Source organism: Carassius gibelio, chromosome A21 (genome assembly GCF_023724105.1).
Source record: "Carassius gibelio isolate Cgi1373 ecotype wild population from Czech Republic chromosome A21, carGib1.2-hapl.c, whole genome shotgun sequence".
Classification (NCBI taxonomy): domain Eukaryota; kingdom Metazoa; phylum Chordata; class Actinopteri; order Cypriniformes; family Cyprinidae; genus Carassius; species Carassius gibelio.
This window is the reverse complement of record NC_068391.1, coordinates 7,639,924-7,653,743: the sequence shown is the minus strand read 5'-3', so window position 1 is coordinate 7,653,743 and position 13,820 is coordinate 7,639,924.

The window sequence follows — 13,820 nt, the reverse complement described above, 5'->3', positions numbered from 1 at the left end:
AAATAAATTCTTGTTTGTAAATTGATGCTTAATGTCCCGTTATTGCACCAATCACAATAATCATATTGCTATGTGCTTTTGAAAAGGGCAGCTTTGAACTAGACTTAATAATAGACCTTGCATTTTTATTATTGCAATTCTCATTGCAGAGTTGTTTGAATCTTTTTTTTTTTTTTTTGGTCAGAAACATGAAGCACATTACCTGAAGAAGAAAAAAAATTCAATTATGATGTAGCAAAAATTATTTATTGTGTATTAAAAAATATATATATTAGTAGCAGTAGTAGTATATAATGTCTTCATTTCAATACATTTGAAAAAGCTGTGTTTCTAAAATGAAATTCAAGCTTTACGAAGGCTTAGTTGTGAACTGAGCCTGTGTTAAGTGAGCCGTTCACTTTGAAACAGACCTGAATGTCTGTTCCTAATGTCAAATTCACTACATACTGAGTCTTAGAAATAAAAGGCTTTGCTAGAGTTGCAGTTTTGTTTGTTGCGTACAATATTCCATTGCGAATCTGTTGGTTGTTGAGGGCCGTTTTCAGGCCAAGTCTTTATAGGCAATTAACTAATTATAATCATTAAATGGAACTGTATTAGCCGGATTGAAAATGAAGGTACCATCTCTGGGGGTTGTTTTTGGCATCGACATTGACCTGCTGTCAGAGCCAGTACACAGAAGATGGGTCGTGAATGAGGCTCTTTGCAGGCCAGGACCTCCTTTTTTCTTTCTCATCCTAGAGTCTGTGTTCATCACTGCACACCAGCAATCTGCTCAGCCGAAGCGAGTAAACACATTCACTCATTCCAGGCTTGTAATAGCCGCAATATTCCCTCCAATAACTGGATTGCCTCGTATAGCATTAAATAATGGATTTATATGCAATTAAATGCACCTCATAACATCGATTTGATTCCGAAAGGCTGCATTCAAGGTTTCGCCCACTCGAGCTGTCTGAGTTTTTGTGTATTACAAAAAGAATGGCCGTGTGGTACCAAGAAGTCACTTACAGGGTAGAATGACAAGGCCAGTATGCTGATTTGCTAACTTTATGAGACTTGAAAACCACTGGCTTCAGTTTTGTCCAGTCAAAATGCTGAAAGTAACAGCCTCCTGCAGGGAGAGAAGGTTTATGGATTTGTATTATTGATATTTTGGTGACTTTGCCAATTTAAAGAACAGTACATGCAACATTTACTATCTAAAGTCAAATGACCTTAGGTTGGGTATAGACTGTTTCATGGCCTGTTCTTAAGTTTTATTTCCCTTTGCTATAGGGTGAGATATAGACGTCCTGGCCACATAATAGGTTTGTGTCTATTCACTTCCAGGAAATCTTTAATATGGATGAAGGCTAGGAAAATTAAGTTAAACAGTAATAATAATGAAACCTGTCCATTAGACCAAAAATAATAATAATAAAAAGTGTTTGACATTTCTGTCCCCCTCACTTCTGAAATGAAGTCTACACCCCTGGGTCAGAGCTCAAAATGACCATTTGCCAGTCACTGCATGTCATGGGAGAAACGGTCAGTCACACATAGCTGCACAATTCTGGATAAATGGAGAATCACTTTTTTTCTTTCTCTCTCTCTCAAATAGAACATGATTCTCCCATGATTCTGAACAGAAAACTAAATCGAATGTAATTTACTAGGTTCAGACAAAATGTTAATTGCTGCAGTCTATTTATTTATTTATTTATTTTCTTTGAATTATTTATTGCAAAATCTGCACCTCTTCTGTGGCTAATATAAATTTCATAATGATCCTTACTCCCGTGAAGTCAAGCAGCAGAAGTTAAGTGACAGTGTGCAAATACTGCTGGTCCCTTTTGGGGTGAACTGAATATGCAAGACTAGATTTACATGTCACTGTTTATAAAAACCTCCTTCGCCTGGCTGTCATAATGAAAGGAGTCGTGCGGCGACATGTTGGAAATCCACGCTGGACCCAATCGAATATGTAAAATAAAAAATCCAGAAGCACGTTTTTGACAGCTTTCTGATTCTTTTGATGTAGTTGTTCAGCAGTGGGGTGTTGCGCTTTTCAAAGTTGTGGCCTGAACTCATTTAGCAGCTTTGCTGAAGGGGGGAAAAATCTCAGCCAGCTGTGATCTATCCTGAATATTATGAAATAGAAAGGCCTTTTTGGAAGTGCAGAAAATATTTTCAGAGCGGAAAAGAATATACATGAAAACGCTAACCCTCAAAGGCATTATTTTTATGTGTTGTAGATGTTTTATTACTTTTGTGACTTTAATGTGGTAACTGAGATGTTTTCTCTTCCTATATGCCTTCCTAGTAAATTGGAAGGAGGGATACGTGATGCACAGAGATGGCGATTTCTGTGTGCTGCATTTGTGAACCCAAATGAAATGCATAACATTAGAAAGAATAAAATGGACTATTGGTATAAACAGTTTGGAGGCTGACTGACCAAATCCTTATTTTCTTTCAGCTGAGCTTTAATTTAATCCAGCATGTTATTGTTAGTCTTCATCACTTCTGCTGTTTACCATATTCAAGTTGTCCTGATTATAATGTTGCAGACTGTCTTAAGTATCCTTCAAGGATCAATTCTATCCCACACAGCCTCAGGAAATGGGTTGTGTTATCTCTCCTGTGGCGATACCATGTGATCACTCTAGCTGGGCTGTCTGCTGGTTTATCCAGCAGATGTGAGCGATTTGTGTGATGATATCACCGCCTTCCAGTATAAGGTTACAATTTCATTTAGTTTTTGTTGCATTAATACAGACATTTGTTTTAGTATAACATCTTATCTGCCTTAGGTGGAAAACAATTAACTTGTTAACATGGATGCATTTAATTATTGAAAAAAATTATGCTTTCTCAGTCTCAAGCACTCGTATTAGTCAATATGATTATCGAAATTTATATATATAAAATTTTAATTATTATATTGATACAGACCTTAATCAGAATGGCTGCCATATTGAATTTAACATGAATGTAAACACTGAAAAAAGTTTCGTTCATCCCCAAAAAATTTAGGGTAATGATTCACATCTATATTTTTTTAACTTGAGCCAATGAAAAATAAATATATATAAAAAAGTAAAAAATTTAATTGGATGAATGAAACACTTTTTCAGTGAAGATGTGAATGTTGCTCGTTAAGTGCTCGATTATTAAATATGAATATTGAATATGCGTATCACTGTCTTTCTACATTATAGTGTTTTTTTTTTTTATCCTTAATAATGTCTCTTGAGATGCTGTTCACTGGTTTGATTCTGTAGTGTTCTCTCTTCTATGCTTTGAGTACCATCTCAATTTCTCTCTTTCTTGAGGTCATCTTGAGGGCTCCTTGCTCCCTACTAAGTCAAGCCAGCTTGTTTTTTTGTGGTGTCAAGACAGTGGTTTGTGGGGTCGAGAGAGAATAAAGGGAATATTTTATCAAAGCCGTTGACTGAAATATTTCTACTGACATTTGCAAGTCAAATAGTCTGTGGGATGGAGGGGCTTGACTAGAGCAGGACTCTTGAGAAATGTTTAAATGCTTTATTTGGATGCATTATACCTCTGGATCATGTTATATCAATGATATTGCTTTGATGCATCAATTAAAAAGTATTTATAAAAAAATGAAGCCTTGATTCTCACACATGCAGAGACATGGCATTGTGTTTAAGTAAGTGTGTCCCCTAGGTCCTTTGCTTCACAAAGGGTTGATTCAAGTGGGGAGGATTCTTAAATCCTTGTAAATCCATTCCTGGCACTGAGACTTTCCGCTCTTTTTTTTTTTTTTTTTTTTTTTTTAAACACCTGAAACATTGTTGGATGAAGTAGCTCTCCTCTAAGTACTATATTTCTCTCTGTCTCTCCCTCACCCCTGTCTTGTTTATAGAAGTGCTATTAGTCTGTAGCTAGTCCAAGTTTGGAAAGCAACATTTGTCCAATGCTAATCTTGAGGAGGGAGATTTGTTGAGGAATTATGGACTTGTATACGAGTCATCTTATACAGCTCAAGGACTTTGGCTGTACACTGTCAACAGACGTGCCCAGTTAGCTGAGCTACACTCAAAAATATTTAGGCCTACATTTAAGATTTATGCATTTGAATTGCATATAAAATATCATCAGTTTATACACTTTTAACAATCTAATCAATTTAATGTCATGCATATTTGTCAGTCAAACATAAGACAGGTAAGGTTTATGTACTCAATAAATCATGGCATATTATTATTTGCATCTATTTTATTTTTTAGTTTTCAAATGCATTTTTTATTTGTTTAGAATTAGCATACACGTGTTCATTGTGGGGGAAAAATAACATTTATGAAGTTGAAAAGTATAAACATGGTCAAAATATGTAGAATAGGCAGGATTAAATTAAGATATCTGAGATTGAAACAAATTTCTGTATCCCATCTATTTCAAACTATATTGATGGGAGTTTCATATGCAATTAAAATGTATAAATCTTAAATTTCTGTCTAAATTGTTTTGAGTGTACCTCACATCCATTAAAAGAACAAAAATAAAAATTGCCCATCATTTACCATTGTGTCTTTCCAAATCTGAATTATTTATTTTATCTCTGTAAAACACAAAATTAATTTAATTACATGAAGGCAAGCAATATTTTTTCTGTAAAATGCTTTAAACATCAGCATGTTTTTTTTTTTTTCTTCTTCTCTAAAACCAGTCAGAACACTTAAGATATAGATTGTAGCAATTGGTGCTTTATTAAGATATTAAATTTATGATGCATTGCCATTGTATTCAAATGAACTTGTTTTGGAACTATGTGAGGCTGGGTAAATGATGGCAGCTTTTTAGTTTTTGGGTGAACTGTCCCTTTAAACATGGACATCTGCTAGAGTGAAGGTTAATGATGGCTGCTGGCACTGCCCACCTCACTAGATTGAGGACCCCATCAAATGCCCCCATCCAAACGCCATCCTCATAAATTCTTCTACCCAATGTGCCCAGCGTGCTGCTAAATGTCATTTTAACTCATGACCTTGCGCTAGAGGACCATGTAACGTGAAGGGGGAGAATGTGAGGCTCCAGACGCCTGTGGAACAAGCCGTCTGGTCGCCCTGTGAAAAAATCCCAATCAAAACAAATCAGTTTGCACCTTTCTAATTATCCTCTTATGAATACGAACAAGTGTTTGCCTCCACGGGGTACGCAGAATCGCAGCGAGGTGGCATATCTACTTGCTTTTCTGTTAATTTCTTCGTTTCTGTCATTAACTTCTCACAGCGTCCTGAGAGGATGTTTTCAATCTTGAATTCCTTGTGTTTCTTGGGTAATGAGAGAAAAGAGCATTTAACGGGGTTCGATCACATTCTTGAGCTTGAGCTTCAGCGCTCTGATTTCGCTCTCTTCAGCGCTGCATGTTCAGACTGATTGAACCCTGTGAGAGTGAGCGATTGCCTCCAGCTTTGTTGCGCCTTCTTTCACAGCTCTACAGACGGATGCTCACTGGAGAAGGTGACCCATGAGATTTCATAGGCTTTTTAAATTCTCTCAAATAGGGCTGACTGAGGAGGACTTTTAAAAAGTAATATCCCTCTCCATTTCTCACGTCTTCCACTTTGGAGTTTGCAGTACAGTGTATGTAAAAAGGGAGGCCCTGTTCCAAATGGCATACTTAATGTGGGCTTGTTGTCTCATGGCTTTCTTGCAGGGTGATGTAAAATCAAGTCTCAAGTCTTTGAGTTGAGTCAAAGTCAAGTTTTAAGTCTTTCAAGGACAAGTTTAAAGTCAAGTCCCAAGTTTTTTTTTTTTTTCTTTTTAGAAGACATTTTTATAAAGGATGCACCAATATTACACTTCAGGTCAATACTGATAAGCTGACAGCTGATTTTATGTTGGCTGATAACATTACAACATTACAATTACAAATTTTTTTTCTAAATAAATAAAAACATTTAACTAAAAAATTGAATTAGTTGTTTCCAGGGCGAATTTAGACATTATAACTTTATAATTTACAGTATGAAGACATGGATATTATTTTTGAGATGTAATAATGATTGCTTTTATCAGTGATATTAAATTGTGATTGCTAACATTTTAAATAAGGTCTGATTTGTTAAGATTAGTTAATGCATTTTTAACAGTAACTGACAACGAGCAATACAAGTGTTTAAAATTTGTTAATGTTTGATATACAAGTAACAGTAATTTCTTCATAGAAAAGTGTTTTCGAAGAATGTAAGGATAGAGATCACTCCTGCACAGAGGTGATCAGTTCGAGCTTCACTGAGAATGACACTGAAGGTGCAAAAACATTATAAAATACAAATGATCTTGTTTTATTTCCCAGGATAGATTATTGCTTTTTTTTTACAAGCTTAGCTTGCTAAGGTTTTGTATGTTGAGTAAAACTGATGTAAGATAGACATTGCTGAGGTCATGTAAGTGAACCCTTGACATTTTAACCTCAGAGCGTATAGTGATTTTGCAGCCGCCCTGTATTTTTACACAGTCTGATAAAAATCTCAGACTTGGATAACAACCACTCTCACCGGCCACTTTTTACGAATTATCTGGTGTTAAAAGACACCAAACCTGCTTATAAAAGGAAGAAAATCTGAAGTAAACCAGTTGATCATGGTCGGCAAAGTAATCTCTAGAGCGAGCTGCAGTTTTTGAGACGAGATGTGATAGCGACATGATTACAAGGAGTGTAATTTACCTGCGGTGTGTACCATTATGTTTGCCCTGTGGTAAACACCCACCCTTTATCAAGTAGAATTATGGCCTCATCAGTTCTCGTCTTTCTTGCCACTGCACAAGCATGAATATGTCTTGCTCTATGGAGCAGATAGCAGGGGAAGATGTGGCATCATTTCACTCAGAGAGGGGGCATGTGATGAGGCATGTTCGGCATCTCGAAATCATGCATCTCCCCCATTAGATTCCACTGAGCTCACCTTTGGGCACTGCCACTATCAAAAATCATTTTCCTTTATCTTCGTAACATAGGGAAGCTGATGGATCCATTCATGTTCCTAACTGAATATAACCGTTTTGTACTCCACCTAATTCCACATTTATGCTGAAGGGGGCTTAGATACATAATAATTTTCAAATAATGTTTCCCATTATGTTTGCCCTTTCGTTTTCCCTTTCTCTTACACCCTGTCTGATTTCTCTCCCATTCTGTCTTGGTATCTTTTTCTCACTTGCACACAAATTAGCACAATTTCAGTCAGATTTCAGATGTTCCCATGCAGTGTCCTCAATGGACTTTGGTGTCCATATGGCCGTTGGAACTGAAGTGGTCAGTCTCCACTTTGTTTAATAGCTCACTGTGTTTTGTTTTGTAGTGTTCAAGTGTTTAAGAAGATATTCCCTGTAGGACTGCAGCTTTTTGTTTGAAACATTTTTTTTTTTTAATAGAACGTAAGGGCTTAGCCTGATTATGTGTTAGGGGTCGTATTTGATCCTAAATTCGCAGCTGTTTGCTAGCTGTGGAGAGAAAAGTGGCTTCAAAAGAGTATGTTTTCAGTAGGGAATCACATAATGCAGGTTTTGGCCTCCTTTGGCTCTGTAAACAGACACTGCTAAGCCCTTTGATTCTTTATACCGCACTTTTTGTGCTCGAGACCATGACTTTCACCACTACAAATATGGTAGGTCTCATATGCATAAATGCAGCTTTCTTGTTTGAGTGTGGATTGATGGGAATGAAATGGAGGGATTTGTGGGGAAAGTTTGAGCTAAACGCGCTGCGAAGACAGATGAACAGAATCCAGCCACACTTAAGTGGATTACTGTGGCTGAATTTAATTGCGACATTAGTAAAGAAAGGACACTATCTGATCATTTTATGGTCTGTCTGAAGCTATATAGTCTAATTTTGTCTAATTACGTTGTAGACCTGACCTTATGGGTGTCTGTGACATGAAGTTATTATTGCTATTTGACCTTTTGAGTTTATAGTTTCTATTCATGTATAAGTGTTGCTCTGTGAGATTTCGTTTTAAAGGGATAGGCCACCCAAAAATGTTATGCAATTGTTTGTTCACCCTGCTATTGTACTGAAACAACATGAGTGAGTAAATGATGACAGAATTTTCATTTTTGGTTGAACTAATCCTTTAACAGCATATCAATCCTGTCAGAAGACTACTCCAGCATACCAAAGCAAACCTCTATCTTTCATTTTGTTCTGATATTTCCTCTCGAGCCCAAGTCTTACTTTAATTAAATAAATACATATGAAGGGTCAGGACTTCCAGCTGACTGCCAGGGCTAATCAGCACCGCTGCCTCTCTGTCAGTCAACTCTGTATTGGGTTTGTAACAGCATAATCCTTTTACGCTAATGCAAATGATAATGGAAAAAAATAGCAGAATTGTGACATTGAAGCCAGACAGGTTCTTGTTTCCACAGTATTATTGGCATCGAGTTGAGGTTCCATTCATAATGCTTTATTGTGTGACTGCTGTTTTGGAATATGCATTCCTAGTGACAGTTAAAACAGTCACCAAGAGACATTTCAGAACCTGTTCATAAGTTACAGAGAGGAACCAGTGAAGCAAAGTGAATCTGAAATTAATGTTTCTCTGCAGAGGAGCCACCGAGGCCGTATCAGTGCAGGAAGGGCCTGTCATTTAATTAGAATCTGCCCCTCAACATTTGCTTGAATTTCTGGCCAAAGATACAGCCGGTAGCTCTAACTTTTTTATTAATTTTCATTTTAATAATATTGTGGTAAAATCTTAAGATTGATCCTGAATGGCATGCAGAAGCAAAGTTAAATCTGTTTAGTTCCTTTACATGTCAATCAGAATGGTCTGTTCAGTGAAGTAGGGGGATTTTGTCCTTACCTTAAAAGTTACCTTAGTATTTGGGTTTATGTTAGGGATGTTTTTTAAAGAGATTTAGAAATCAGCTCAGACACTTTTGGTTGTTTTTCATTTTTAAAGTTTGGCACATTGGACAGCATGGACTAGAGCAGACAGAGAAATTGATCTGCTTTTCTTTCTTCAAAAAGCGTCAGCTTTGAGATGCATTGGGACTCTGGGACTGTCCATTGTTTAACGCTTTTTCCTGAGCAGCTTTGAGGGGTGTGCTGCCCACCATCTCTCAGCGCCCAACGTCCCACAAAACTGCTCCATTGTTCAATGCATTTTAAACCTGTCCATCTCCCCAAACGAAATTACATTTGGCTTTGTGGATGAAGTATGTGTAGCCATTTGTGACTTTTTTTAAACCAGGCTTAGATGGATCAGCTCCCTCTATAAAAAGACCAGCTAACAGTAAATTACTCTCCAAAACACATGGACAAAAACTCATCTGAAGAGCTTGAAATGATCACAAATGTTTCCAGACTCTCAAACTTCTTGTTGTACTGAATGTGAGTTTTCAGTGAAAATACAATTTCATTCATCCTGGTTTCATCAAAAAACAACAACTTTTTGTAGCTGTATGCTGTAGAATTATTTGTTACTCGATCTGTCTAATTAGCACATAATGGCTACACTTTACACATTTTTTTTTTATTATCTTTGGTTTTGAAATCTAAACCTTAGGTTATTGTTCGACTGAATACGAGCCTTAGCATAAATGTTTAGCATCTATGTAACCACACATTAAATTAAGCTGGTTTCTATATCTCTAGGAGAAGGATTTTTTATTATTACTGTATTATTAATTTATTTGCTGCCCTCCCCAGATACTAAGATACTCAATTTTCTGTCAGTCTTTTAAAGAATCTTTGTCTTCTGTCTTATTCGCCACACTTGAATGCATTTTGGATCTTTGCTCCCCTAAGAGGAAAGAGCAAAGGAAGGACTGACTGGGCATTAAGATGCTTCCTCAGTGCTCAAAGAACAGCCCAATTCTCAAATCTATCATGGGACTGATGCCTCCTCCTACTTCCCCAATGACTCTTGTACCCGAAGGCATGAACAGACTGCAAGGCCTGAATGAGGTGTGATGTTATGCACAATGGTGCAATTGTTACCCACTGCTTGATCTTCAGTCAGATGCTGTTTCAATATTGACATAACATTTGATTACTGGTTAAAAAGGAGTTGATGTAAAACCCCAGGAACTGCATGCATGGATTTATTTTAGCGACAATTATACCAGACATGATGTGTGCAGACGTTTCAAAGCTGTTAGACAGTGAAGACATCCTGTACCTGTCTCCAAGGACATGTCTGCATTATTCTCCTCTTATTCCTCCTGCAGAAATCTGGTAGTCTGAAGGAATTCAGGGAAATGGATAATATCAAGAAAAGCATCATATGACACTCACATACGTGTGCACTTGAAACTGGGCATTTACTGTAAACCTTTTTCTAGTGTTAAGCAATCAGCTTATATTTTTTGGAGTTTTATTTCTATTTCAATTGCTAATACAATCAAGACATAATGGGCAGAATGTGAGTTTATATTAACATGAGCCCTATTGCGTCTTTTAATCCTCGAGAGAGCAGAGGCTATTCGACTGGTCCTGAAAGAGAGCTGATGTGCCAGTAATGCACATCAGTTTTCTAAATGGATAGATGGATATTGGCCACAGGGGGAGAGAGTTGTAGTGATTATTTGTGGCAGCATTATAGTCAATTCTCAGGTCACTCGATGTATTTCAGCCATGCGTTTTATTAAGTTTTTAAAAGATGGATCAAGATTCAGATGGCAGTCATAGGAGGCTTGGCTGGAATGCTATTAGGCATTGTCAGCCACACAGTGGTTAGACTCTGTGCAATTGTTTTCAGACTCAGACCAATGTTTGCAGGCTTATGCAGACATTCCCACATTGGTTTTGAGAAAGAATGCCATCTTATGAAGCAAAGGAATGCTATTAGGCATTGTCAGCCACACAGTGGTTAGACTCTGTGCAATTGTTTTCAGACTCAGACCAATGTTTGCAGGCTTATGCAGACATTCCCACATTGGTTTTGAGAAAGAATGCCATCTTATGAAGCAAAAGGGACTCTGTTGGCAGCTTCTTCAAATTCTTGAGAGAAATTATGACTGTGACAAGTTATCAGTTCTCTCTTTCTCCCTCCTGTAATGATAGCACTCAGTTGGATTGGATTTTAGCCAAATCCTCCTTCTGATCTTATTGATTTACCAGACTGCTTTAATTGCAGAGAGGTACTTTTAAAGTCAGAGAGCAAATAGCTTATATATATATATATATATATATATTTTATTTTAATTCTTGTATATAATCTTTCTTTCTTCAATTTGATGGCTGAAAGGCATCTTTTTCCACATGTGCAAAGATTTTATTAGATTCCACAAGCTAAAAAGGCTGTGAAAATGAGAAGCCGATCATTTTGCTTTGGAGCAGATTTTTGATTACTCTGATTTTAATGTTATGTGATGTTGCAGTGAAATGCGTTAGTTTTGTGTGAGTAGTTAAGTGTTTACACTTGTTTACTACAGTAGTGATTGTGAGTGTGAATGCTCCTCTTTAATGCTGATGAATGTGAAGAGTAGCAGGGCTGATGAAGAGCACTACACTTTGAGGACCATCAAGTGACATTATTAAAATGCAAAATTAAAAAAAATATATATTTTATTTCAGTTAAGAAAAGGTTGGTTGCTTTGTAATTCTGTAAATTAGGAATGTTGTTTTCTCTGCCACACCCATATTATCTGTTTGCGTTTTGACTTTTGATTATGTTTTTGTTCAGCAGGTCGTGTCATCATGATACTGCATCACTGTTCTTTCATTTGATGTATAGCTGCTCTTGACAAAGCTGCCAGCGTAATCCACACAGCCAATTCTACAGATTGTCCATCATTAATTTGCTGGATATGGCTCAATGGCCCCTTGCCTTTGGGTGCAGATTAAAAGATATCCATCCAAGAAAATGTCAGTAGATTCCTTTTTGATTAAGGTGGGTGGTTTTCATTTGCTTATGAAGAAGTGCTCCCTGTCCTTTGTGTATGGTATTAATGGGTCAATTTGGCCCCCTGGGCCTTTATTACACCACTAAAATATGAGTATTTTAATAGATCAGACTTTCTGCTTGGTTTCTCTTTTTTCTCATTGTCCTCATTTTTCTTTATCATCTTGTGTGTGTGTGTGTGTGATATCTTCACAATTATCCAAATATTCTCTTTTAAGGAGAGGGGGGAAAACTTGTTTTGGTATTGTATTTGCCCAGAATATTTCATCATTCTTCAGGTATATTAAATTAGTACTTAAACATACACATTTATTAGTTCAATAATTTAATATACATGATTAAATAAAGTATCTTACTTAATAACAAATGTTATAAATAATTTATTTCAATAGAAATTCCATACATTGCTTCTATTAATCTTGATTCACCAAGATCACAAATATATATGATAATAATAAAATAATAATAATAACAATTGCCTCCATTCTATTGTAGGATACTGTCCTAATCTTGAATTAATCAACATTTTATATTTATGAACATGATTTGTCAAATCTTCAGTTTGATAATGAAATCATAGCACATGCAGTTGGACTCTAGTTAAATTGCTGCCATTCTTTTAGTTCCCCAAATGTTTAAATCTTTTTTTCCCTTTCTTCATCTGTGCAGGAGCCGCATCAGACGTGTTCGGCCGGCAGAGAAACATTGCTCATTTTCAGTACAGTGACGTTTTCAATTGGTCCACTTCTCAAGAAGGCTTGTTTGTGAAACTTCCATTAAATTTGCCACTGAAGCCATCTGTTTGCGTCCCATGGCGCTCTGATGAAACTGATCAAATTAGAGATCAGCGAGTAACAATACTGGCATGTGAATCTAGTGGCTGTGCCAGATTTCTAACCTTTTTCTTTTTTAGGAGTATCATAGAAGCCGGTTTGAAGAGAGAAAATGATAACAGAAATACAATGGCAAATGCCATGAGTCAAGCGCAGCTGTCTTGTTAGGCGTCTGGCACCAGAAAACCTGCCAGACAGTATGTGTAGATGTGATGTCACAGTGAATGTTGGAAAGAGAAACCCATGTGACTGCAACAAATCAGCAGCTTGGATAAACACATTGTGTCACCACCAATCTGGAAGATAGATCCACACTAACGTTTTGGGTTTTGTCACACAGATTTCTTGTCATTGTAAAATTGTATGATGACTTCTTTGGGAAGGGATTACTTAATATCCCATCTTTGTGCTCTTCAACATAACATATGGGGAGGAGCGCCTCATCTAAAACTAGGCGCCTGGCAAGGGAATATCTGTATCTGCTCTCTCTTTTCATGTGGAAAATTACATGGCATCTTAAATGGTAAAGTCGGAGTCTGAGGAAAGCGCTTGCCAAACGTTGACGGATCTTCCACTTCTCTTCATTGCACATTGGTGTTATCTCACTACACACAAAATCTGGGGCAGAACCGAGCACCACATGTGGCATGGTTAATTCAGGCAACCATGTTCCTGTATTTGTGTGCGGAGTTAAAGAGCTGTGACTCTGGGTATCATTCACTAATTATTGCATAGAAGTTGCATACTCTTCATGCACATTTTAAAATAATCCATTCAGTTTATGTATAACATCATATATCATTTAAAAAACTATTGACAATTTAGGTATGTACTTAATGTGTGCAGAAAAGACTGATCAATCATTTTGTTACTTTGAAATAAGATATTGTAGGGTCACTTGCTTATTCAAATTGTATTAAAATTAAGCATATGTAAAACATTTTCTTTCTTTTTTTGGCATGCATACTTAATTTTCTCCTGAACTTATCAATGAATCTTGATTTTTGTGTTTGCAAACAGGCTTCATGCACAAAAGTGCACATCGGCATGCCAAAGAGACTGGAGAACATGAAGGCTTGCTGAAAATAAGACAAGCCCAAGGCCCTTTTCCCTTCTCCTA